Source organism: Rosa chinensis, chromosome 5 (assembly GCF_002994745.2).
Source record: "Rosa chinensis cultivar Old Blush chromosome 5, RchiOBHm-V2, whole genome shotgun sequence".
NCBI lineage: Eukaryota > Viridiplantae > Streptophyta > Magnoliopsida > Rosales > Rosaceae > Rosa > Rosa chinensis.
In genome coordinates this window covers 46,073,730-46,097,602 of record NC_037092.1, presented here as the reverse complement: position 1 = coordinate 46,097,602, position 23,873 = coordinate 46,073,730, and the positions used below count along the sequence as shown (strand labels likewise).

The following is a 23,873-nucleotide window of genomic DNA, read 5'->3' as shown; positions in this document are numbered from 1 at the left end:
AAATTTTTGTTGTAACCGTATCTTTCTAAGTTGAAATTGATATTCAGCAATATCTAATTTTAATTGTAATTATAAAGACAAGATTGTATAAAATAATGTCAGAATAAAATAAAGATACCTTGAAATAGTTGAAACTTGAAGAACTTTGATTGATGAAAGTATTTGAATACAAGATCTTGATGAGAGAAAGTATGCAGGTTACTATGCAACTCTCAGACTAACTCTCTTTTTGAAACTCTTCTAAACTCTTTTTTCACTCTGAGAAAAACTCACTTTTCAGGTCTCTAAAAGGCTCTACCTACATTGGCACATTTGATGGCCTTTTATAGCCGTTTACAATACTGTTACAATATTACAGCTGGAAAGTAAATTGATCTTTTTTGGATTTGAAGAGATTCGTCAAGATAAGATCTTGCCGAACTTATCAGGTTTTGAAGACTTTTGTCGTGATTCTGCCGAACTTGACAGGCTTTGAAGACTTTGGTGCATCAACTTTTGACGTGTTTCTTGCCATGCATGAATTTATTCATACTGGAGAGTAAAGTCACCATCATTGAAAATCTTGGTCATGTCACCATCACTTGCTTTTGAAAAGAAAGTCTTGTTTGAAATCTTTGCTTTTGCTTCTGAGTGTTCCTAGCAAGGAACGTGTCATCAAAGGGTGAAATTTTGAGGGAGGTGGCTCTATTCACACATGTCCCAATTATCAGGATTAGGACACCTGTAAAAATTGGGTCTTGTCCGTTTGTAGATCTGATTTGGGTTTTGTCTGATTTGAGATCTTTTGAGAGATTCTTACTATTTTGAGAGACAGCTGTGCGATTAAAACTCACCGAGCATAAAAGCGTCTGGATCATTATTTGCTAAATGAGATTGGACCTCATCCGTGATGTCATTGTCATCATCTCCATTGTCACTTTGTGATATTTAAGATAACACTTCTTTGAGCTTTAGGGCATACTCGTGAGGAGAAGAGATGCCTACTAGCTGACTTTGAATCTTGGACTTTTGTAACAAGAATTGGCTTTGCTCTTGACTTTGGACTATTAATCCTTGCTTCCAATATTGAGGATGGGTTTTGAACCATCAGAGGAGGGACTCTTCAGAGAACTTGTCAACTGTGAAGCCATCCCACCACTTTTTTTTGAATCTTCTGACCAGTGTCATTGAATTGTCTTGATTTGGTGGAGATACAATTATATCCCACGAGAGGATTCATGCAATATTTTGAAAGGCATAAAAAGTAAAAATTGCATCAAAGGGTTTGATGATAGAGTGTTCACAATTCTCTTGGAAAAATTTGAATAAACTTTTCATTTGTGGGGGCAAAATGATTTCGGTTGCGCCGAAAAACTGCCACCATGATTTGAACCATGAAGGGAATTTTGGACGAAAGTTTTTGCAAAAGAAAACAAACCAGGAATGTTGCCTGCTTTTATTTTGAAGATAAAAAACATTTGACCAGGCATCCACATATTCCCAGTAAGTATAGTGTTGAGGAATAAAATCTTGAGAAAACCATTTGGGAGTCATTGGGTGTTGATTCCAATCATCGAATGTTAAAATTTGGCGAATTTGAATTTTGGAATGAGAAATTTGGCCACTTTCCTTGTCTTGGTTGTGGGTTATTGTAATTGAGTTTGTATCAACTAAGATAAATTCATAAAATCTTTGGCCTTTGTTTGGATCATTGGTAACAAAATAATGGGGCCATCAAATGTACCAATGTAGTAGAGTTTTCCTAAGAGTGAAAAAAGAGTTTAAAAAAAGTTTTAAAAGAGAGTTAGTCTGAGAGTTGCATAGTAACCTGCATACTTCCTCTCATCAAGATCTTGTATTCAAATACTTTCATTAATCAAAGTTAATTGTTCTTCAAGTTTCAATTATTTCAAGGTATCTTTATTTTATTCTGACATTATTTTATACAATCTTGTCTTTATATTTTCTAAGGTTACTATGCAATATTTTGAAAGGCATAAAAAGTAAAAATTGCATCAAAGGGTTTGATGATAGAGAGTTCACAATTCTGTCACGCCCCTGATTTTTAACACAAACAAAAATCGATATACAATCCCATAATTATATATGCGTGAATGTTCAGCCATCAATACAAAATACCTAGAATTTTTTTTTTCTTTTAACTCAAGTACATATTGATGTCCTGAACCCACTATGTCAATATTGACCCGCTCCATGGAGTAATATATTACAAAAGCTTACGAATTAAATTGTCAACAACAAGATAAACCGTAAATACTCCTCAGAGTTTACTACAACTGAAGTCCTTATCAACGGTAAAGTCACAAAAATGGCTTCCTACCGTAAAGCTGCAAGGACGCTATCTTCGCTTCAACCCCGATTATCCTAACCTGCAGGATTAACCCCTACACCGTTTGAATAGTGTACCGGGTTGTCACACAACAAACCCGGTAAGCTTTTGCAAGTCCGTATGAGTAACTCAAAACAGTTAACACAACTTACACCAGAAATAAGGAAAACAACTCACGCTTTGATTCCTTAAAACACGAAATAAGGGAGAATAACTCACACTTTGTTTCCTTTTAAAACGAAACATAGAAAACAACTCACACCTTGATTTCTATCAATAAAACATAGAAAACAACTCACACCTTGAATTCTATCAAATGTACCATAATCGTACCATAGAAAGCAACTCACACCTTGATTTCTATCAATAAAACAAAGAAAACAACTCACACCTTGAATTCTATCAAATGTACCATAATCGTACCATAGAAAGCAACTCACACCTTGATTTCTATCAAATCGTTAATTAGGAAAACAACTTGCACCTTGTTACCTTAAAAACCAGGTAATGTCATGAGTTATCAATAACCAGTTCCTGTTATCCCATGAATTACCTATATGGCAGACAGATTAGAGCTCTAACTGAAAACGTAACCACTCGTCCGGCCAAAGACGTGATTACCTGATATTCTGCCCAAGGTCATAGACTTTCGATCCTCGGACCGCACAGTCCCTTGGAGCAAAACATTAAAGGAGTCACACTGGACCCAAAATGTTACACAAATCGCAACGCTTTTGAAAACAATCGAAATCAACATTTCCATAATCATTGTTTTCCGAAAAGCCATAACACAAAACAATAAAAAGTATCAATTCATGCATATTGTTTTCGTACACAAATCTCAACGCTTTTTCCCAAATCTCAACTCTTTTCAAAATAAATCGAAATCAATCATTTGTTTTCCAAAAGCCACAACCCAAACCAATAAAAAGCATCATTTCATGCATATTGTTTTCATAAATCCACAAACCACCAAAATATATATATTTCACATAAATATATATATATATATATATGTAGTCATTTGCTCAGGAATGCCTACTAATACCAACTATAATTTGCAGTCAAATCAATAACTCTCAAAACGATAAAGGTAAGCACGTTCGTGAATGAACTTCGTGAGATTACTCACCTCGAAACTCCCGTTGAGTCTTCAATACAGAACAAAGCAGCCAAACCACCCAAAATAGCTGTCCAAAGAATACCTCGTCACGTACCTAAGGAATTACAGCTCTGATTCAGTCAACGAATCACAAGGAATAACGTTTGAAACCCTAAATCGAACCAAAATTCCCAAGGTGATGCCAAATGAGGCGAAACCACATCCGAGACCACCCAATGTCTCCGGAATACTTATACGATCGATATGCCAAAATCACAAGTCGATCGGACGCTCAAATCCTCACGGATCGAATCATCAAACGGTCCGAAACCGTAAAAATCATAACTTAATCATACGATCTCCAAAAATTGCATATTATATATCAAAACGCTCGTATCGATGAGTAGAAGATATACAATACCAGAAACTATCCCTTACATGGCCGGAAGGCCGCCAAAACACCGCCACAGTCGGTGGTGCAACCACCATCGGCCAAAACTCAAAACTACAACAATCAAGCCATCCAGAAATGTTCATCATGAAGAGTAGAGCAACTTTCATACTTGGAGCTAAGTCTGGTTCGCCCTAGATCGTCCTAGATCAAGCTTACAAGATCGACTAATCGTTGTCGTCTAATCAAGCTCCAGATTCACTGTGCACCGGTGATCTTCAACCCTTGATCTTCCACTCCACACACAAAATCGTCCTTCAAGGTGGGTATGAGGATGATCAGGAGGAGGAGGAGATTCCGAAGCCGAGAAGGATCTGCCGAAACGTCTTCCAAAAAGTGAACTTCTGACCGGGTCCCGATCGCGTCGACTGTAGCTGCTCCGATCTCCACGTTCCGGTAAACCACTGTGCAAACCAACACCACGGGTTGAAGATCACCGGTTAATAATAATAATAATAATAATAATGATAATAATAATAATAATAATAATAATAATAATAATAATAATAATAATAATAATAATAATAATAATAATAATAATATTATTATTATTAATATTATTATATCACGGGTGGGTATAATAATAATAATAATAATAATAATAATAATAATAATATTATTATTATTATTATTATTATTATTATAATAATAATTATTATTATTATTCTTATTATTATTGTTATTATTGTTATTATTATTATTATTATTATTGTTATTATTATTATAATTGTTATTATTGTTATTATTGTTATTTACTCAGCCAAAATCTTCTGTTTTACCTTCTTCCAGTCAAACAAAATTTTCAAACCTGCAAAAACCTTTTAAGAGCCCGTATTTTATCAAACCTGAAACCAAAACCATTCTGTTTATTGATCCAGAAATTTATGATACTGAACCATATCAAATTCTCAGAAAAACAACTTATCCTCATTATTTTGTTACCAATGACCCAAACAAAAGCCAAAGGTTTTATGAATTTATCTTGGTTGATACCAATTCAATCACAATCACCCACAACCAAGACAAAGAAAGTGGTCAAATTTCTCATTCCAAAATTCAAATTCGCCAAATTTTAACTTTCGATGATTGGAATCAACACCCAATGACTCCCAAACGGTTTTCTCAAGATTTTATCCCTCAACACTATACTTACTGGGATTATGTTGATGCCTGGTCAAATGTTTTTTATCTTCAAAATAAAAACAGGCAACATTCCTGGTTGGTACAGGTGCTAAGCTGGATTTGGGGCTTAAGCTAAGCTAAACTGCAATTGAGGGGCTTAACTAGATTTGGAATGGCTTCACAGTATTTGAAAATAAGTTGACAGGATTTGGAATTCTTAGACTGCTAATAATTCAAAAACTTGTTTGCACCTATCTAGTCTTTTCTTAATCATTGAAATAATAATTTGAAACTTTTCAAAAGGAATATTATATAAGTTATAACAATCATAATCAAAAGATTCTGGATCTGCATAAAGAAGAACAACAGGATATTTTCCTTCAACAAATCTTTGTTGTAAACGCACTTTTCGAAGTTGAAATTGATATTCAACAATATCTAATTTTAATTGCAAATTAATTGCAAATATAAAGACATGATTGTATAAAATAATGTTAGAATAAAATAAAGAGAATAAAGATACCTTGAAATAGTTGAAACTTTGATTGATGAAAGTATTTGAATACAAGTTCTTGATGAGAGGAAGTATGCAGGTTACTATGCAACTCTCAGACTAACTCTCTTTTGAACTCTTTTCAGGTCTCTAAAAGACTCTTAAAACCAACTCTGAAATTCACTCTAAAACCAACTCTGCCTACATTGGTACATTGGATGGCCTTTTATAGCCGATTACAATACTGTTACAAGATTACAGCTGGAAAGTAAAATGATCTTCTTTGGATTTGTAGAGATTTGTCAAGATAAGATCTTGCCGAACTTGTCAGGCTTCGAAGACTTTTGTCGTGATTGTGTCAGGCTTTGAAGATTTTGGTTCATCAACTTTTGACGTGTTTCTTGCCATGCATGAATTTGGTCATGCTGGAGAGTAAAGGCACCATCATTGAAAATCTTGGTCATGTCACCATCACTTGCTTTTGGAAAGAAAGTCTTGCTTGAAATCTTTGCTTTTGCTTTTGAGTGTTCCTAGCATGGAACGTGTCATCAAAGGGTGAATTTTGAGGGAGGTGACACTATTCACATATGTCCCAATTATCAGGATTAGGACACCTGTAAACTTTGGGTCTTGTCCGTTTGCATATCTGATTGGGGTTTTGTCTGATTTGAGATCTTTTGAGGGACAGCTGTGCGATTAAAACTCGCCGAATATAAAAGCGTTTGGATCATGATTTGCGAAATGAGATTGAACCTCATCCGTGATGTCATTGTCATCATCTCCATTGTCATTTTGTGATATTTGAGATAACACTTCTTTGAGCTTTAGGGCATACTCGTGAGGAGAAGAGATGCCTGCTAGCTGACTTTGAATCTTGGACTTTTGTAACAAGAATTGGCTTTGCTCTTGACTTTGGACTATTGATCCTTGCTTCCAATATTGAGGATGGGTTTTGAACCATTGGAGGAGGGATTCTTCAGAGAACTTGTCAACTGTGAAGCCATCCCACCACTTTTGTTTGAACCGTCTGACCAGTGTCATTGAATTGTCTTGATTTGGTGGAGATACGACTATAACCCACGAGAGGATCCATGCAATATTTTGAAAGGCATAAAAAGTAAAAATTGCATCAATGTGTTTGATGATAGAGAGTTCACAATTCTCTTGGAAAAATTTGAATAAACTTTTCATTTGTGGGGGCAAGATGATTTCGGTTGCGCCGAAAAACTGCCACCATGATTTGAACCATGAAGGGAATTTTGGACGAAAGTTTTTGCAAAAGAAAACAAACTAGGAATGTTGCCTGTTTTTATTTTGAAGATAAAAAACATTTGACCAGGCATCAACATAATCCCAGTAAGTATAGTGTTGAGGGATAAAATCTTGAGAAAACCGTTTGGGAGTCATTGGGTGTTGATTCCAATCATCGAAAGTTAAAATTTGGCGAATTTGAATTTTGGAATGAGAAATTTGACCACTTTCTTTGTCTTGGTTGTGGGTGATTGTGATTGAATTGGTATCAACCAAGATAAATTCATAAAACCTTTGGCTTTTGTTTGGGTCATTGGTAACAAAATAATGAGGATAAGTTGTTTTTCTGAGAATTTGATATGGTTCAGTATCATAAATTTTTGGATCAATAACCAGAATGGTTTTGGTTTCAGGTTTGATAAAATACGGCTCTTAAAAGGTTTTTGCAGGTTTGATGATTTTGTTTGACTGGAAGAAGGTAAAACAGAAGATTTTGGCTAAGTAAATTTTTGAGCAAATGTTTGAGATTGCCCCACTAAGGGAGTGAAAGAGTTCCTGATAGGAACTAATTGTCCAGCAACATTTAAAGTATTTGGACTGGAAACCAGTCTGCTTTGCTGTGGTCTTGTGGGAGTCATTGCATAGGATTCTTTTGAAGTTGGATGAGTTTTTTCACTCATCTTCCCTGTAAAAATTCTCTTGTAAGAAAATCTGGAAGGGAATTGCTCTCTCCTTTGATGAATGCAATGTCAAAATCAAATACTGAAAGTATTGCTTGCCATCTTGCAAAAATTTGTTTAGAGGCAAGGTTTTGAACATCTTTTTCTGAAACTGATTTCGCTGCTTTGCAATCAATGCGAAGTAAAAATCTTTTGTTTAAAAGATCATCTTAAAACTTTGTGATACATAGCACTATAGCTAAAATTTCTTTTTTGATAATGCTATAATTTTGCTGAGCTTGGTTCCATAAACCTGAGGTAAATCTAACCAATTGTTCAGGTTGGTCGTCTGCTAATCTTTGTTTTAAGATTCCACCATATCCGATGTCGGACGCATCTGTTTCGACAATCTTAAAGGACTCTGGGTCTGGTAGCCCTAGACATGGTAGGGTTTTGACATAAGCTTTGACTTCTCTAACTATTTGAGTATCGGCATCTATCCATGCTGGAGGGGTTTTCTTTCATCTTTGATAAAGGGGTTTGCACACAACTGTTAGTTTTTCATAGAAGTCAGAGATATAATTGAGACATCCTAAAAATCTTTGTAGTTGAGTTTTATCCTTAATTTCATCAGGAAATTTATTAGCAAACTCAATTGCTCTAGAAATTGGGATTATAGTACCTTGTTTGATATTGTGTCCTAAGAATCTAATTTCTGTTTGAAAAAATTTGATTTTTGGTGCTGACAACACTAATCCATTGGTTTTAATAATTTGAAAGAATTTGTAGAGATGTTTCCAATGTTGCTCAATATTTTCTGAAAAGACTAAAACATCATCTATGTAAACAATTGAAAAATTTGAATAAGGATTTAAAATATCATTCATCATATTTTGAAATTCTGAAGGGGCATTTTTGAGTCCAAAGGGCATAACATTCCATTCGTAGTGCCCGAAGGGAACATTAAATGCTGTTTTGTACTTGTCTTTTTCTGCGATTTGGATTTGCCAAAAACCAGATTTCATATCAAATTTTGAGAAAACATTTGCTTGAACTAGACTTTTGACTAAATCTCTTTTGTTTGGAATTGGGTATCTTATCCACTGAAGGACTTTGTTTAAAGGTTTGTAATTAATTACAAGTCTTGGAGCTCCTCTTTCTAGTTCAGAAGCCTTCTGAACATAAAAAGCTGAACAACTCCATGGAGATTTGCTAGGTCTTACCAACCTTTTGTCTAAAAGATCTTGAATTTCTTTTTTGCAATATTCTAATAATTCATTGTTAATCTGAATTGGTCTTGCCTTTGTAGGGATTTTTCTTTCATCAAAGTCTTTTTCATATGGTAATTCAACCATGTGAGTTTTCCTATTCCAAAAAGCATTTGGGATATTTGAGCTTACTTCCTTTTCTAATTTTTCTTTAAATTCTTTAATTCTATTTTGTAAATAAGGCTGTTGAAGTTGATGTTCAATTCTTTTAATTTGTAGATCTTCTTTGAGGTAGTTTATGTGATTTTCTTTGTTTTGAATTAAATTGACCCTTTTGGTGATTGCAGCATTTCGAATTAGGTTTAAGTTTCTAGTTTTTGCCTTTTCAATAAAAGGAAAACGAATTGTTTGACCTAAAATTGTTGTTTCTAGACCTTCATCAGTTGTTAAAAATGGATGGATTAAACTGATAAAAGGGGTTCCTAGAATCAATTCAGTGTCTAAGTTGGTGACAACTGTGAGAAATGTTTGGATGCAGATATTATCTACACACACATGAACTTTTGGTAATTTGTATCGTATTTTCAATTTTGATCCTTCTGCTCCAGTAAGTTTCTCTTTTGATTTTTCGCAATATTTGGTAGGTATTATTCCTTGTTGAATACAGTTCATGTCTGCTCCTGTATGAACCAAGGCAACTATTTGGATAGTATAAGAATCTGAAATTGCTAGAGTTATTAATGTTTTCCATTTTTGGTAGGTTACTCTAGTAATAAGTCCAATAAATTGTTCATTAATCACATTTTCTTGAATATTTTGATCGTTTTAGCTGTTTTCTCCTTTTTCTTCAATTTTGGGTGGTTCCTCATTTGTAGGTTTGCTCTTGAGTTCTGCAATTTCTGTCTTTAGGAGAATTATATCTTTCTTAACTTGGTTTATTTCTTGTTGTAAATCTGCAATTGTTACTTCAGATTTTTGTCTTTTATCGAATCTTTGAAAAATATCTTTTATGTTATAAAGGTCATTTGACTGATTATCTTTTCCTATATCTTCTTTAATTAAATCTTTGAAGATAGTAAGAAATTGAGCTTGAAGTTCTGTGTCTTCCATTTTTGCAGCTACTTCTAAAAATTCATTTTTTGTTTTTCGGGAAATCATTTGAATCTTTAATTTGTTTTTGCAGTTACAAATTTTTATACCTTCTTTTGAGATTTTACATTCTGTTTCTTCTTCATCAGAACTTGAAGTTTCTGAGAAGTCAATTTCGTCTATTTGCAAAGCTTCTTCTGAATCAGAGTCGTCATAGTCTGAGCTATCTGATTCTGAATCAAGCATGATTTTGAGAAGTTTGTTTTTTGTTTCTTCATCAAGATTTAAAGCATTGATTTTTTGTTTGACTCGACAATCTTTTTTGTAATGTCCTGCTTTGCCACACTTGTAGCAAATAGGAAGTTTTGAGTTTTGACCTGAGTCTTTCTTGACAAATTTTCTTTTGTATTTTTGATAAGGTTTTGAGCTTGTATAGGGTTTAGAGGTGACTTTTCTTTCTGGGTTTGGTCTACGTTTTTTATAATATTCTGAATATTTTTTATGATGCTTTGGCTTTTTCCCAGAAGGAGATTTGAGAGATTGGTATCCAAATTGTTCACAAAAAGATCCTAGTTCTTTCTTTGTTGTGATTTGATTCTTTTTCATTTGGGCTTTTAACCTAATATCATTACAGAGTTCTAAACCTGTGGTGTTAATCGTACTAATTAACTGTCCATAGGTTAAATCTCCATAAGGAATTTCATTGCCATAAGTTTGTTTTAACTTTTGTCTTATTTTTTCAGCAAAAAGATTTGGTAATCCTGATATGAATTTTTCTTTCCATACAGGTTGGTTTGAGTCAGTTCTAAGCATGACTTTTGAGAGGAAAACATCTTTGTACCAACGAAAGTCTTGAAGCTTTTTACATCTTAGATTTGTAAGGGTTTCGGCCATTCTATCTTTGATTGCTTTGTGATCACCTATAAAGTGAGTCATGATGGAGTAACAAAGCGTTGCTACTACATCGGTTACAGGCAGATTTTGCTGGTCAACAATCATTGCACCAGTTGTTTGTTCTATTTTGACACTGCTTAAAATTTGATTGCGTTGATCAGATGTGAGATAATTATCCCACCATCCTTTCAACTAGCCAGTAAATCCTGCTACAAGGATGTTACCGATTTCTCTATCTGTTTTTGTATTTTTGTAAACATTGCTAACCATTAACATTTCATTGATGTGTTGTATGATTATGTATTCACTCATGCCATCTATGTTCCACTCGTACAAAGTACCAGCAGAATATCCAGCATGTTTTTCAAGTTTTGCTTCTTCAAATTGTAAATCTATTGGAGTTGGTCTTGGATAATAATTTCTTGAAGGGGGAAATTTTAGTTTTTCTATTTTGAAGTTTTCTTCAATTTGACTGACGTCAGAGTCACTATCCGAATCTTCTCTAAGGTCAGAAAGGGTATTAATTCTTAAAGAGTTTGAAGGATTTGAACTAGTGGGTTCACTTAAATTTAATCTTTTTAAGTGTTGTTCAATTTCTTCTAGTAGTTGACTATCATTTTTTAGAGAAAGGTTTTCATCTGGTTGAAAGGGTTTGAGTATAGGCTCATTGATTTCTTTATTTTTTCCATTTGAGTCTGGTCTAGGTTCAGAGCTAACTAATGTTTCTATACGATCCAATTGGGTTCCTACTGTATCTAAATATTGGTTTGTAAAATTGTTTTGTTCCATGAGTTTTTGAATATCTTCTTTTGATGCTTCTTTTTGTCTATCTAGCGCATTTTGCATTTTGTATGGAGAAGCAATAATTGTTTCTTTTCTTACTGGAATTTTTATTTCTTCCATTGGTGGTCTCTTAGCTTCTAGGGTTTTCCTATCTGCTAGAGTCCAAGTTTTTGTGACTTTGTTTGTTACATTAATTTTCTTGTTAGAATTATGTTCAGTTTTGGACAAGTCAAAGTACCAATCAAAGAAATAAATATTTAATTCGTGTTTGTTCATAAAAGCATAGTATTCTTCTTGAATTTGGTCTCTTTCTTGTTTGTCAAAGATTGCAAAAGGCCTCATGGAACAGAGTATTTTGGTCAGAATTTGGAACAGAGTATGCTTTTAAAAGAGTATTCATTTGGGATCTGTAGATTTTGCCTTTGCACTTAACAGAGTATTCATTACTCTGTAGTGAATTCGGTAAATGACAGCCAAGGGTTGTTCACCTGGAGACATGTCATAACCATGTGTTTTGACATTTAAGGTTAATGCTTTTAAAAGTCCTGGATCATTAAGTGACACAGGAAAGTTTGGAAAACATTCAAAGTGAATAGGTCCATCGTATAGACTTGATTCAACTAGTCCTAAAATTGAGTCTTCAAAGTTTCTGTGTCTACAATCACGTAGAGCAACAAAAACAAAGGCTTTGAGACCATTTCTGGTCAAGGGTTGAATTCCTACTTGTACTGCACCTATATGCAAATACTTGTAGTCTTTCTTTTTGTGTTCTGCTAAAGCTTTTTGAGTGAACATTTGAATAATTTGATGGTCAGAACCTACTTCAATGGTTTGTTCTTGTGTCTTAATTGAATATAATGTTTTGAAGTCAAAGGTTCCTATTTTGTATATTTCATTGTAGCTTTTCTTGGGTAATTTCCAGTTTCCTACAATTTCAGTTAAGCTATGAGAAGACCACTCCTCACAGTTCAGCATAGTATCTGAAATACTACTCGATTCAGAAGTCATCGGGATTTAAGAGATTTTAGAGGGAGATTGACTTAATTCTTAGGTTGAGGTCTCTGATGGGGCACCCAAGCTTACCAACGGTTTCACTGCGCCTCTCTGCGACTTACTACTGGGAACACAAGTTGCTACTTCCTCAAAGGACAACCTCCTAAGGTTTGGGTCTCTCTCTCACTAACTTCCCTCTCGGCCTTTTGGCTCTGATACCAGAGACGTATCCCAGGGTACAAGTGCTAAGCTGGATTTGGGGCTTAAGCTAAGCTAAACTATAATTGAGGGGCTTAACTAGATTTGGAATGGCTTCACAGTATTTGAAAATAAGTTGACAGGATTTGGAATTCTTAGGCTGCTAATAATTCAAGAACTTGTTTGCACCTATCTAGTCTTTTCTTAATCATTGAAATAATAATTTGAAAATTTTCAAAAGGATTATTATATAAGTTATAACAATCATAATCAAAAGATTCTGGATCTGCATGAAGAAGAACAACAGGATATTTTCCTTCAACAAATCTTTGTTGTAAACGCACTTTTCGAAGTTGAAATATTATTATTGTTATTATTATATTATTGTTATTATTATTATTATTGTTATTATTGTTATTATTGTATTCTTATTATTATATTATTGTTATTCTTATTATTATTATTGTTATTCTTATTATTATTGTTATTATTCTTATTATTATTGTTCTTATTCTTATTGTTATTGTTATTCTTATTATTATTGTTCTTATTCTTATTGTTATTGTTATTCTTATTATTATTGTTATTCTTATTATTATTGTTATTATTATTATTATTATTATTAGGAAGGGGAAGAACAAGAAGATGTGGTTCTAGCTGCAGCACCTCCGATATTCTGCGGCTGATGGATGGGCTCCTAGAGAGCGCAGCATTATAATAAGGAAAAGAGAGCTCATGCCTTTCGGAGGTAGAGTGGAGGAGGACTTGGCTGGTTCTTTGTTATCGGTTCTCTTCTACTTCTCTATATCCAGTTGGTTTCAGAGATGAGAGAAGAGAGCGGAGCGAGTTCGAATGCCTCACCCTTTTCCCTTATTTATAGCTAAATTACTCCACACCTATGTGCTCCAACCCTAAAGCCTCCTCCTCGTCGCCAACACCGGCGGTGTTTTCTATCCGCTGCTCGGGCAATTCTTCATAAGCCACAAACACTTTTCTTCATAAACCCACAAATCTATTCTCAGAAAATAACCAATTGTGATAAAAAGGAGAGAGAATCAGATTGGGAACGGAAGAGAGAGAGAGAGAGAGAGAGAGAGAGAGAGAGAGAGCCCGATTTGTTATTTATTTATTTATTTTATAAATTAATTAGTATAGAAAGACAATTTTAGCCTTGATAAAAATATCACATGGGACCCACGTGGTTGCCACGTCAACAAACTAACGGATCCGTTAAAGATTTTTGACGGAAATATCACATTGATGGCAAAATACGTCTTTGGATATCACATTGATATTTTTGAGAGTTCGGGTATCAAATTGGCCTTGGCAGCATAGTTTGGGGACGGTAGCTAAATTTTTCTCAAGTTTTCTATCCTTATGTTAGTATACATTCAAGCTGATGTCAGTAGGTTTTTAGTTTTAGTCAGTATCTCTCTATAGTTGCTATAGTAGCTTTTCAACATAGTTATAGTAACTTTCTATCCCTATATTAATATCTTTTCAATCTGATGTCAGTAATTTCTTTGTTTTCATTTTGATTGATTTCAAGTGGTTTTTTTCTTAATAGCTTATTAAATTGGAAAAACATGATTATGAATGAAATTCATTTTTCTTCTTGCTGTGATTTCATAACCATAGCATTTCTTGTTTGGGATTTGTGTCACACTATCAACATGTATAATGAGCTAGTTTTGTATAATCAGTATCTATGTTAGTAGGTTTTTATTACTGGTTCAGTAGCTTTGTACATGTGTTATAGTAGTTTTATGTACCTATGTTAGTAGCTTTTTGTTACTGGTCTAGTAGCTTTGTAACTGTTTTATAGTAGCTTTCTGTACAGCTGTACCTATGTCAGTAACTTTTTATTACTGGTCCAGTAGCTTTGTACGTGTGTTATAGTAGTTTTCTGTACCTATGTCAGTAGCTTTGTACGTGTCTGGTAGCATACGTGTGTTATAGTATTTTTATTTCAAATACTAATATTTTATTGTATCTTTGTTCTTGCAGATTTCTGCCTTTTGCATTTGTAGTAATAGATTTCGAAAATCATGTGAATTTGGATATTGAAGTCTCCATTGGCCAAGAGATTATTCGGCTAACCAAGAAGTGTTGAAATGAAGTCTTGTGCTGAAAGGTGGCAATATTATGCCTATGGGATTAGGACGTCACTATTGAAAAATGACAGTAGCATTACAACATTGACAGCAGCTTTATACAACTATTATAATTGATTTTCACAACTATATTAGTGACTTTTTACAACTATGGAATTAGCTTTTTACATAGTTATATAATTATTGAACCCTGGATACTTTTTGTATCATTGAATATGATTTTTTTTACTTGATTGTAGTAGCATGTTTATTTTTGTTGTATCCTTTACATTTCTATAGCTTTGTTAGTATCTGAGAATAACTTTCTCAGTTTCTAGGAGTAGCTTTTATTATGCTTGACAGTAGCTTTTGTTGGTGGGGATAATAGCTTTTGGTTTTGGGGAGTGTTAGTGACAGTAGCTTTTGTGATCATGTTGGAAATCTCACCAGCATAGCTTTTGTTTGTGACAGTAAATTTTGTTGCTGGCGATAGTAGCTTTTGTGAGCTCACCGAAGGTTACCAGAAATCTCATTATAGTAGCTTTTGTTGCTAGCAACAAACAAAAGCTTTTGGTGTTGATAATAGTAGCTTTTGTGGTCTTCGGAGTTCACCGAAAGTTGGCTGAAGACCCACCGAAAGTTGGGCGGAGGTAGGCCGGAGACCCACCAGAGTTGAATAGAGAGGAGAGAGAGAATAATTGTTGACTTTTTACTCTAGTGGCATTTATGTAAATATGTTGGTTTTTATATCCAAAATATAACACCCTTTTTAATCTAGTGGTCTTATGAGAGAGAAAAATTAGTTTGTGGCCTTATGACTAAAAAAATTCAATGATGCACTTATATGTAATTAACCCTTAAGAGTGTGTTTGGATGAGGGAAAAAATGATGGAATTTAATTGAAAGTGAGGATTTCATAATTCCTATGTGATACCCCGGAAATTCGTAATTATTTTCCAAGGAATTTCCGGAATCTAATTTATGGTTGTTGGACCGTTTCGTGGCTCGTGGACGGAGCGGAAGTGTTTCGGACGAATTAATTATTTGAAAAGTATGACTTTAGGGGGGGGTTCAAGGTTGACTTTTGATACGTTGGGATTCTCCAAAAACTTTCTCCATGAAAGTTGTAGAGCGCGTCAATACGAGTTCGTGGACTTGTGGAACACGAAAATCGGAGTTTGTATGAAGAAGTTATGGCCATTGGAAGAAGTTTCCATTTTGATATAAATAGGGAATTTCCGAAAATAATTTCATAATTTCATATTTCCTTTTTCGGAAACCCTTTTCTCTCCATTCTCTCTCCTCCGCGCAACCCAGACCCGACGGAAACCTGCTGACCCGACCCTACTAGTTGTCTCACCTCCAGCAATGGGACAAGGCGAAAACTACTTAGACTAGCGTTGTGCTTTGCTCTGTGGTGTTGGTTTGCACGGTGGTTCACTGGAAAGTGGAGATCGGAGTAGCTTCAGTCGACGCGATCGGGACCCAGTTGGAAGTTCACTTTTCAGGTGACGTCTTTGCCGATCCTTCTCGGTTTTGAAATTTCCTCCTTCTCGGTGGTGGTTGTGGTGGTTGCACCACCGACTGTGGCGGCGTTATGGTGGCCTTCCGGCCTTAGAATGGCTAGTTTCTGGTATTGAATATCATCTACTCGTTGATACCAGCATTTTGATATATAATACGCAATTTTTGGAGATCGTATGAATATATTGTGATTTTTACGGTTTCGGACCGTTTGATGCTTCGATCCGTGAGGATCCGAGCGTCCGATCGACTTGTGGTTTGGACATATCGATCGTAGAAGTATTCCGGAGATATTGGGTGGTCTTGGATGTGGTTTCGCCTCGATTGGCGTTACTTTGGTTATTTTAGTTCAAAACAGGGGTTTCGGACTTAAATTGTTTGTGAATTGTTACTAAGTGGAAACCGATTGTGATTAGGTACTTGACGAAGTATTCTTGGACTGTCGTTTTGTGGGTTGGGTGCTTTGTTCTGTATTGAAGATGCAGCGGGAGTTTCGAGGTGAGTAATCTCATGAAGTTCATTCACGAATGAGTTGACCTTATTGTCTTGAGAGTTATTTAGTTAACTGCAAACTATAGTTGGTATTAGTGGCCTTCCTGAGTGAATGGCCATATATATATATATATATATATATATATAGATATTTACGTGGAATATGTATATTCTTGTGGGTTGATGAGTGAATTGAAGCAATAGGTATTGATGGGTTTCATTTCTATTGTTTTGGGGCTTGACTTTTCGGGAAACATTGTGTGGGAATTGGGAATTTCTATTTTTTTGAAAAGTGTCAAGGTTTGGTGTGAGTTGCTTTGATGTGATTTGAATGTTTTGATCTAACGACCGGGGGTCGGAAGATCTGAGAGTCACAGGTTGTGATTTCTCATTTCGGTTTGATTTAACGTTTTGATCCGACGACCTGTGGTCTGAGGATGTGAGAGTCACAAGTTGTGATTTCTCCTTTTGGTTTGAGTTAAGGTTTTGATTTGACGACCGGGGAGGTCTGATGATTGGAGGTCACGGGGTGACATCTCCTTTTGTGTGAGTTGAGTAATTTTTGGGTCCTGAATGACCGTTTTGAAATGTGTTGATCTGATGACCGGGGAGGTCTGAGGATTCGGGGTTGCTGGGAGTGACCTCAGGCAAATATATCGGGACTTCACGCCTTTGGTCGGGTTTGTGGATACGATCAGTTAGAGCTCTAGTCTGTTGCCATGGTACATCATAGGGGTTAGCGGGGAGCTATCTGATACTCATGAGTACGTGTTTTTAAAAGGAAGTTTCGGGGATTCTTTCTTTTAAATGTCCTGGAAGGACTTGTGTATCATATTTAATTGTCAGAGTTTCAATTATTATGATTTTGTCACGGGGTGACTTATGTTGATTTGAGAATGTGTTTTAAAAGGGAGTTTCGGGGATTCTTTCTTTTAAATGTCCTGGGAGGACTTGTGTATCATATTTAATTGTCAGAGTTTCAATTTATATGATTTGGTCACTATGTGACCTTTGTCACGGGGTGACTTGTATTGTTTCTTTTGGGAAAAGAATGTGTTGTTTTGGGAAAACAGGGTGTGCGTCCCTTTTTACGAGTTGATGGGTTTCCTCGTTGGGCGAGTTGTGCATGTGTGGTTTTGAGTTACTCATACGGGCTTGCAAAAGCTTACTGGGTTTGTTGTGTGGCAACCCGGTACACCATTCAAATGGTGTAGGGGTTAATCTTGCAGGTCAAGGTAATCATGGCTAAAGCTGAGGTAGCGTGCTTACAGCTTTACAGTAGGAAGCCAATTTTGTGACTTTACCGTTATTAAGACTTCCGCTTGTAGTGAGCTCTGAGGAGCATTTACGTTTTATCTTGTTGTTGGCAATTTAATTCGTAAGCTTGTGTAATATATAACACTGTGGAGAGCGAGTGTATATTAATTTTGAGGGTTCAGGGCATCAGTCTGTACTTGGTTTTAAGGGAAAAAGTTTTCAGGTATTTGTTATTGATGACTGAACGTTCACGCATGTATAATTATGGGATTATATATCGATTTTTATTTATGTTAAAAATCAGGGGCGTGACATCCTAAAAGCCAATTCTCTCGTTTGGCATTATCATATTGGAAATTTTAAATTTCTCTGTGGAACAAAACGAAAGAATTCGTTATTTAAATTCCTCACTTCAATTTCCACCAAAATAGGTGTCATTAACGAATTCCTTTGCAGTATTCAATTTTTATTTCCAAAATAAGACTTTTTTCTATTTTATCTTTTTATTTGTTTTAAACTTTCTTAATTTATTAGAAATTTCAAATCCTAAATAGATGCAACCAAACAATAGAAATTGCAATTACTGGAATTTTAGATTGATGGAGTTAAAGATTCCATCATTTATAAATTCATATGGATTTTATAATTTTCTCATCCAAACGCATTAGAAATTGCCCCCTCATCCAAACGCATTAGAAATTGCCCCTTGCAGCTATCTAGGTCCCTTGGCGCCACGCAGTGCTGTCGTGTCTTTCGTTCTTAACTCCACATAAACAGACGGAGAGAGAAGATGAAAGAGTATTGAGATAGAGAGAGCGAGAGGGAGAGAGAGAGATTGTTATCAGCTGTGTTCCTCTGATTAGCCACTGTTTTTCCTGTTGAGATTTGCTAAACCGCTGTTGTAACCGAGAATCTTTGTTTGGATTGGATTGGGTTGGGCTTGCGGTGCTTGATGGTTGTGAGTATCAGTCTCATCAGATTTCATTATGGTTTGTTGATTGTCCGATTGTTTTCTTAATGATTTGCATGTTCTTCTTTGGCTAGTATTTCGGCTGGATACCTGCATCTAAGGATTCTAGGCAACAGCAGCTCTGCAGGTTCGTTTTGTTGTTATGGGCAACATCAAAGACGGAGACTTTGCTTTCAGCTGGAAAGCAACCATTCTCATCAAGATTTTTCTATCCTCACCATTTGGATTATTACTTCAATTCTTTTCGGTGACACATTTTATTTTGTTTTGCATGGTTACTGAGAGAAATCAATGCTTTATTGCTTCCTGTGTTGTGGTACGGCTGAAATAGCCTCACAATTTAACCCTGCAAAATGTAGTTGTCAGTATAGGAGAAGCAGGGATCATTCAGTCCGGAGATTGTAAGGTACACCTACACAAAAATGTTAATCAACAAATAAAAATATAAAATGGGGGTTTTGAAATTTGGTTCCTATTCTACTTAAAATAAAAACAAAACAAATAAAATTATATACAATGATTGACTTCCCTAACCTAGACCAATACCACTCGGAAATTACTAAGTGTAAAAACAGAAAATTCATTTCAACATGCTACAAAAACGTGCCCATCTTAAATGCCTAGATAAGAGCTCAAATGAAAAGCCTCAGCGGATCAATCCATTTATCTGATTCGTTCTAATGTAGGCTTGGATCGGAAAAGTCCTTACCAAGCCTAATACTACTAATTTTCGAAAACACTCAGCGTAATTCTCTTAACTAGTAGTATTATCTAACCCTCGAATCAACTCACACGTGCAAATTAACCATTACACATAGAATTTAACACCTAATTTCTAGAATCGTTTAATCATTAAAGCATGATTTTTACGACTCATTAGGACTAATTACTACTTGTTTAACTCAGCATCTTAACAAATAACAATTACTGTTGGCAAATTAAGCAAACACACAAGAACACTCAGCGTGATTCTAGCATGCAAACTTATTAACCTAACTCTAAAAATTACCTAAACACTTAAAAGGGCACAAGATTGTAACATGCATCATAAAAGAATTCTCGAAATTAACTTAATAATAAACTGAAAATCTCAAAAATATCAATAAAAATATTCTGAAAATTTCATCTCTCCAATTACACAACTCGCAAATCCAAACACACAAAACCGAAACAAAAATTATAAGTAGAGTCATAGTTACACTTTGAAGCTTTCCTCAGCGGCTTGGCAACAAGGTGATGAACTCGTCTCTACTATGGTGGTGGAGCGTCCTTGACTCAGCGCCTTAGAGCTTTGTAGATTGATGGATGGATGGTGTCACGGTCTTGTAGGTGATGGAAGTTTAAGAAGTGAATTGGGCAGAGTCTCGGAAAATTTTTTGGCCAGGAAGTGATGCAAATTCTGTTCTGGACGTTGCCTATTTATAGGAGAGCATTGGTTGGCTTTTGTCGATCATACCCTTCATCATTGGACGGATGAGATTGCATCATAATTCCTTTAATTTTCCAACTGAAACATCTCCTTTAAGGCCTTAACTCCTCTCATAATGGGGCAATTCCTTTAATTTCCAAGCTGAAACATCTTTCTCCTTTATTCTCCAACTGAAAACGTCTTTCTCTTTATTTCCCTTCTTCATTGCTTGGTCAACCTGATTTAATAAAGGGCACAAAATTAAATTCTTTTAGAGAAAATAAAAGAAATTAAAACAATTTAATTTCAGAAAAATACTCCCATAAATTCTCTCTTAAGGCCCACACGGTGAGGAATCCTGATCCAGCTAGGCTTCTTCATGAATTTTGAGTTTTCTGCCTATTTCATGCCAAACACTTTACAAGACTCTTAAAATGAATCGATGACTCAAAACACGAAACTTAAGGGAAAAACAAGGCTAAAATGGGGCATATACTCATTAATATCGTCGCACATTATGCTCCTATCATGTTGATCTTCACAGTACTTCTAATATGGGAATCAACCCTGAAATCGACAATTTTTGTAGCCATGTTGTAAGAATCATCTACCTCATAACTTTTATGAATAGTCGATGAAACTACTTAATTTTGGGATTCCATAGAGAAAAATGACTATTTTCCTGTACAAGGTTCGTTAGATGTTTCCAAGCAGGTATTAGCATGGCTCATATTATTCACTTTCCGTTATAACCCTACAGCTAAGGTTTTGTTTGTAATCCGTGTTGAGGGGTAAGTGATTTTAGGATCGAATTAATGATTGAACTTAGGGAGGAGTGAGAAAGGATAGAGCTTTATATAGAATGGTAGAACATAATCAAGGAAGAAGTATAGCCTCTAAGCTTGGCAATAGAGTTATTATGATTATTGAAGGCATTTTGTGGACTCTTACCTTAGGGTTATTATTATTAATATTTCTATGACAATTGGACCGACTATCCAATTTAAAAATGAGTCTTTCTGGTCAGTTCATTGATTTTAAAATCTATCACACTTTTACATTCTCTCAAAACAATTTCAGCAGAATGTAATGTTATGATAAATAGAATTACATTTCCCATGTTCTTATATGCAGTCACTTTATGGGGGAAGACCTCCAATCCCTTAAGTATGAAAGAGCTTCTGATTTGGAGCAGCAACTTAACTCTGAAGCACATAAGATCTAGAAAGGTACAAAAGTATGTTTAGATTGATTTTGTTATGCAGTTTTTGAATTCTTCCACATTGTTGTATGAAATGTCGATGTTTGCTGATTTCTTTCTGACAAATTCTTATGTGTAAATGTAGGGGACTAGAATAATGGGATTGGATTTATGCTTTCAGCCAGGGTGAGAGCATTTTATCATGGATTGGAGATGATTATGTTGTTATAGATTATAAGACTGCTGCACATCTTGAGGTAATGCATTATTGATGTCATTATTATTAATATGAAGTTAAGCTAATGGGAGAGAAAGTATTAGAGGCAGAGTATCTGCTATGCGTCTTGGTAATTTATATCTGATAGTAAAGACTGAGAAGCAAATTCGTATTGAAAGATGTATTAGACAATCAATATTTGTCGGTGAATGCACACACACAAATAAGACTAATATCATGCTCATTAGTCAAAGCTCAGTCAATATATACCAACTTTTACATCAAAATCGGATAGTCGGTGTATGCACACACACACAAATAAGGGGAGCTGAGGTTTGATGTCAGGCTGATAGAATGGTGCAGCTTGGAAAAAATGGTTCACTCGCTGCAGCAAGGAGTTATGTAGAAAATAGGAAGAAAATCTTGGTTTCATTTAAATATGTATCTGCATTTTTGTTTGTGCTATTGTTTAATGTTTGTCATAAAAGGTTTGATCTTCTTCTTCCATATTGTAATTTTACATCAAAGATATTCCTCAAGCATGTTTGAATGGAAAATAATGAGTCCATAACTTCTTTTTCTTTTTGGTTACAAAATTTTCAGAATCATTTGATCAATTTGGATGAAAAGAAGTTTGGTATCAACCCCTAACAAAAATCGAAAGAGGTAACTTTCTATACTTACTGCTTTTACATACAAGTTGTATATTTCCTACTTGGTATTGTGGATTACATTCCAAATCAACTCTTTTGTTTTGATTATGTATGTGTGTCAATGAAAAAGACTGATTTACATGTTTTAGTTCGAAAACAAAAAATGCAATGACATGGTCTCTACGTTTCCCTTCTTTGCATAGTGAGCTTTTGTTTTTCCAGCTAATTTCCCTTCATAGCTGATTGAACTTTTGTTTCGGTGATTTGTCTTTCCTGTTGATTTTTTAAAAACTAATAACCATGTATTGAGAGACTGCAAGAAATAGTAACAGTAAGATTAGAATCTAGAAAGGACAACATAGAATGACATAAACGGCAAAAACAATACAGAGAGGGAAGTAAAAAGTAAACACTAACCTCAATTTGATTAACAATTAAGTTGAGAGATGTCAGCGCATCAAAAAAATTTTTTGTTGACCATTTTCTATCATGAATTATAATCAAGTCTATTGACAGTATGTTCATGGTAGTATCACAAATTATTTTTACCATGAAATCATGATTAGCTTGCTATTCTACGTATTTAAGAGTGAATGCAACATACAAACCATCTCAGAGAACATGACTGAGGTAGTGGAAGACCATTTTATAAGCTACGTACTACCTGATAATGTTGTGTGACTACCTCCACACAAGCTGCAGGAGAGTGCTCAAACTTCTTCCCCAATCCATTCAAAAAGTCTGTCCCAAATTTGTTTCTCCAAAACTTCTAACTCACTCCGGATTCCTTGCAATGTGTTTATGCGACAAACCAACTGTGGTATTCCAACAGAATTATCCCCATTGACTCTTGCAACCTGAGATTTCCTCTTCTCAGAAGTTGGCGATTTTCTTTGTTTTTGCCATAAGCCTTGGAACTTTGATTCCACAGTGCATCTGGTTAATGCAGGCATAGTGGGAACAAAAAGACCCGCAGCAAAGCGCGGGTTGCCTCACTAGTTATAACTATACTAACACGCAAACCAGATAGGACAAACGAAATGAATAGTGGCCTGACTTTTTTGCCCTTCTATGTTTAGAGGAATTGCATAGTCCACCTGTTGATCTGCTGAGACACCACCTGATTCTCGATTACACGCGTGTCTTCATTTCTTTGCTGAGAGAGAGATAGAGAGGTGTTTGTTTTCAGTTGTTTGCTCGATCTGTGCAGAAAAGGGGGGGGCGACCATTGTTTGCTCGATCGTATAAGAAGATTGTTTGTTGGTCTTCTCATTCTCTGGTGGAAACAAATTTGGTTTTTTGACAATTTGTGACTTCTTTAATGTTTTGTTGGCATGCTTTTCTGATTTCATTTTTTGGGCTATTTGGGATTTGTAGGATTGCGCTTGGTAATGGCTGCGATTGTTTTGATTCAACTCTGAGTTATTGGCTTTAGTTGCATGCGCTAAAAGGGAAGGGAAACGGGTTCTGGTTCCGCGCCTAAGCC

General features: G+C 35.2%; 1 long non-coding RNA gene across 1 annotated transcript; it reads left to right on the top strand.

The window, feature by feature from the left end:
* Nucleotides 1-21,218: 21,218 nt before the first annotated feature.
* LOC112168077 lies at nucleotides 21,219-22,474 on the top strand. Its single transcript, XR_005800698.1, has 3 exons — nucleotides 21,219-21,545; nucleotides 21,699-21,774; nucleotides 22,338-22,474. It is a non-coding gene; the product is annotated as an uncharacterized LOC112168077 (long non-coding RNA).
* Nucleotides 22,475-23,873: the final 1,399 nt, after the last annotated feature.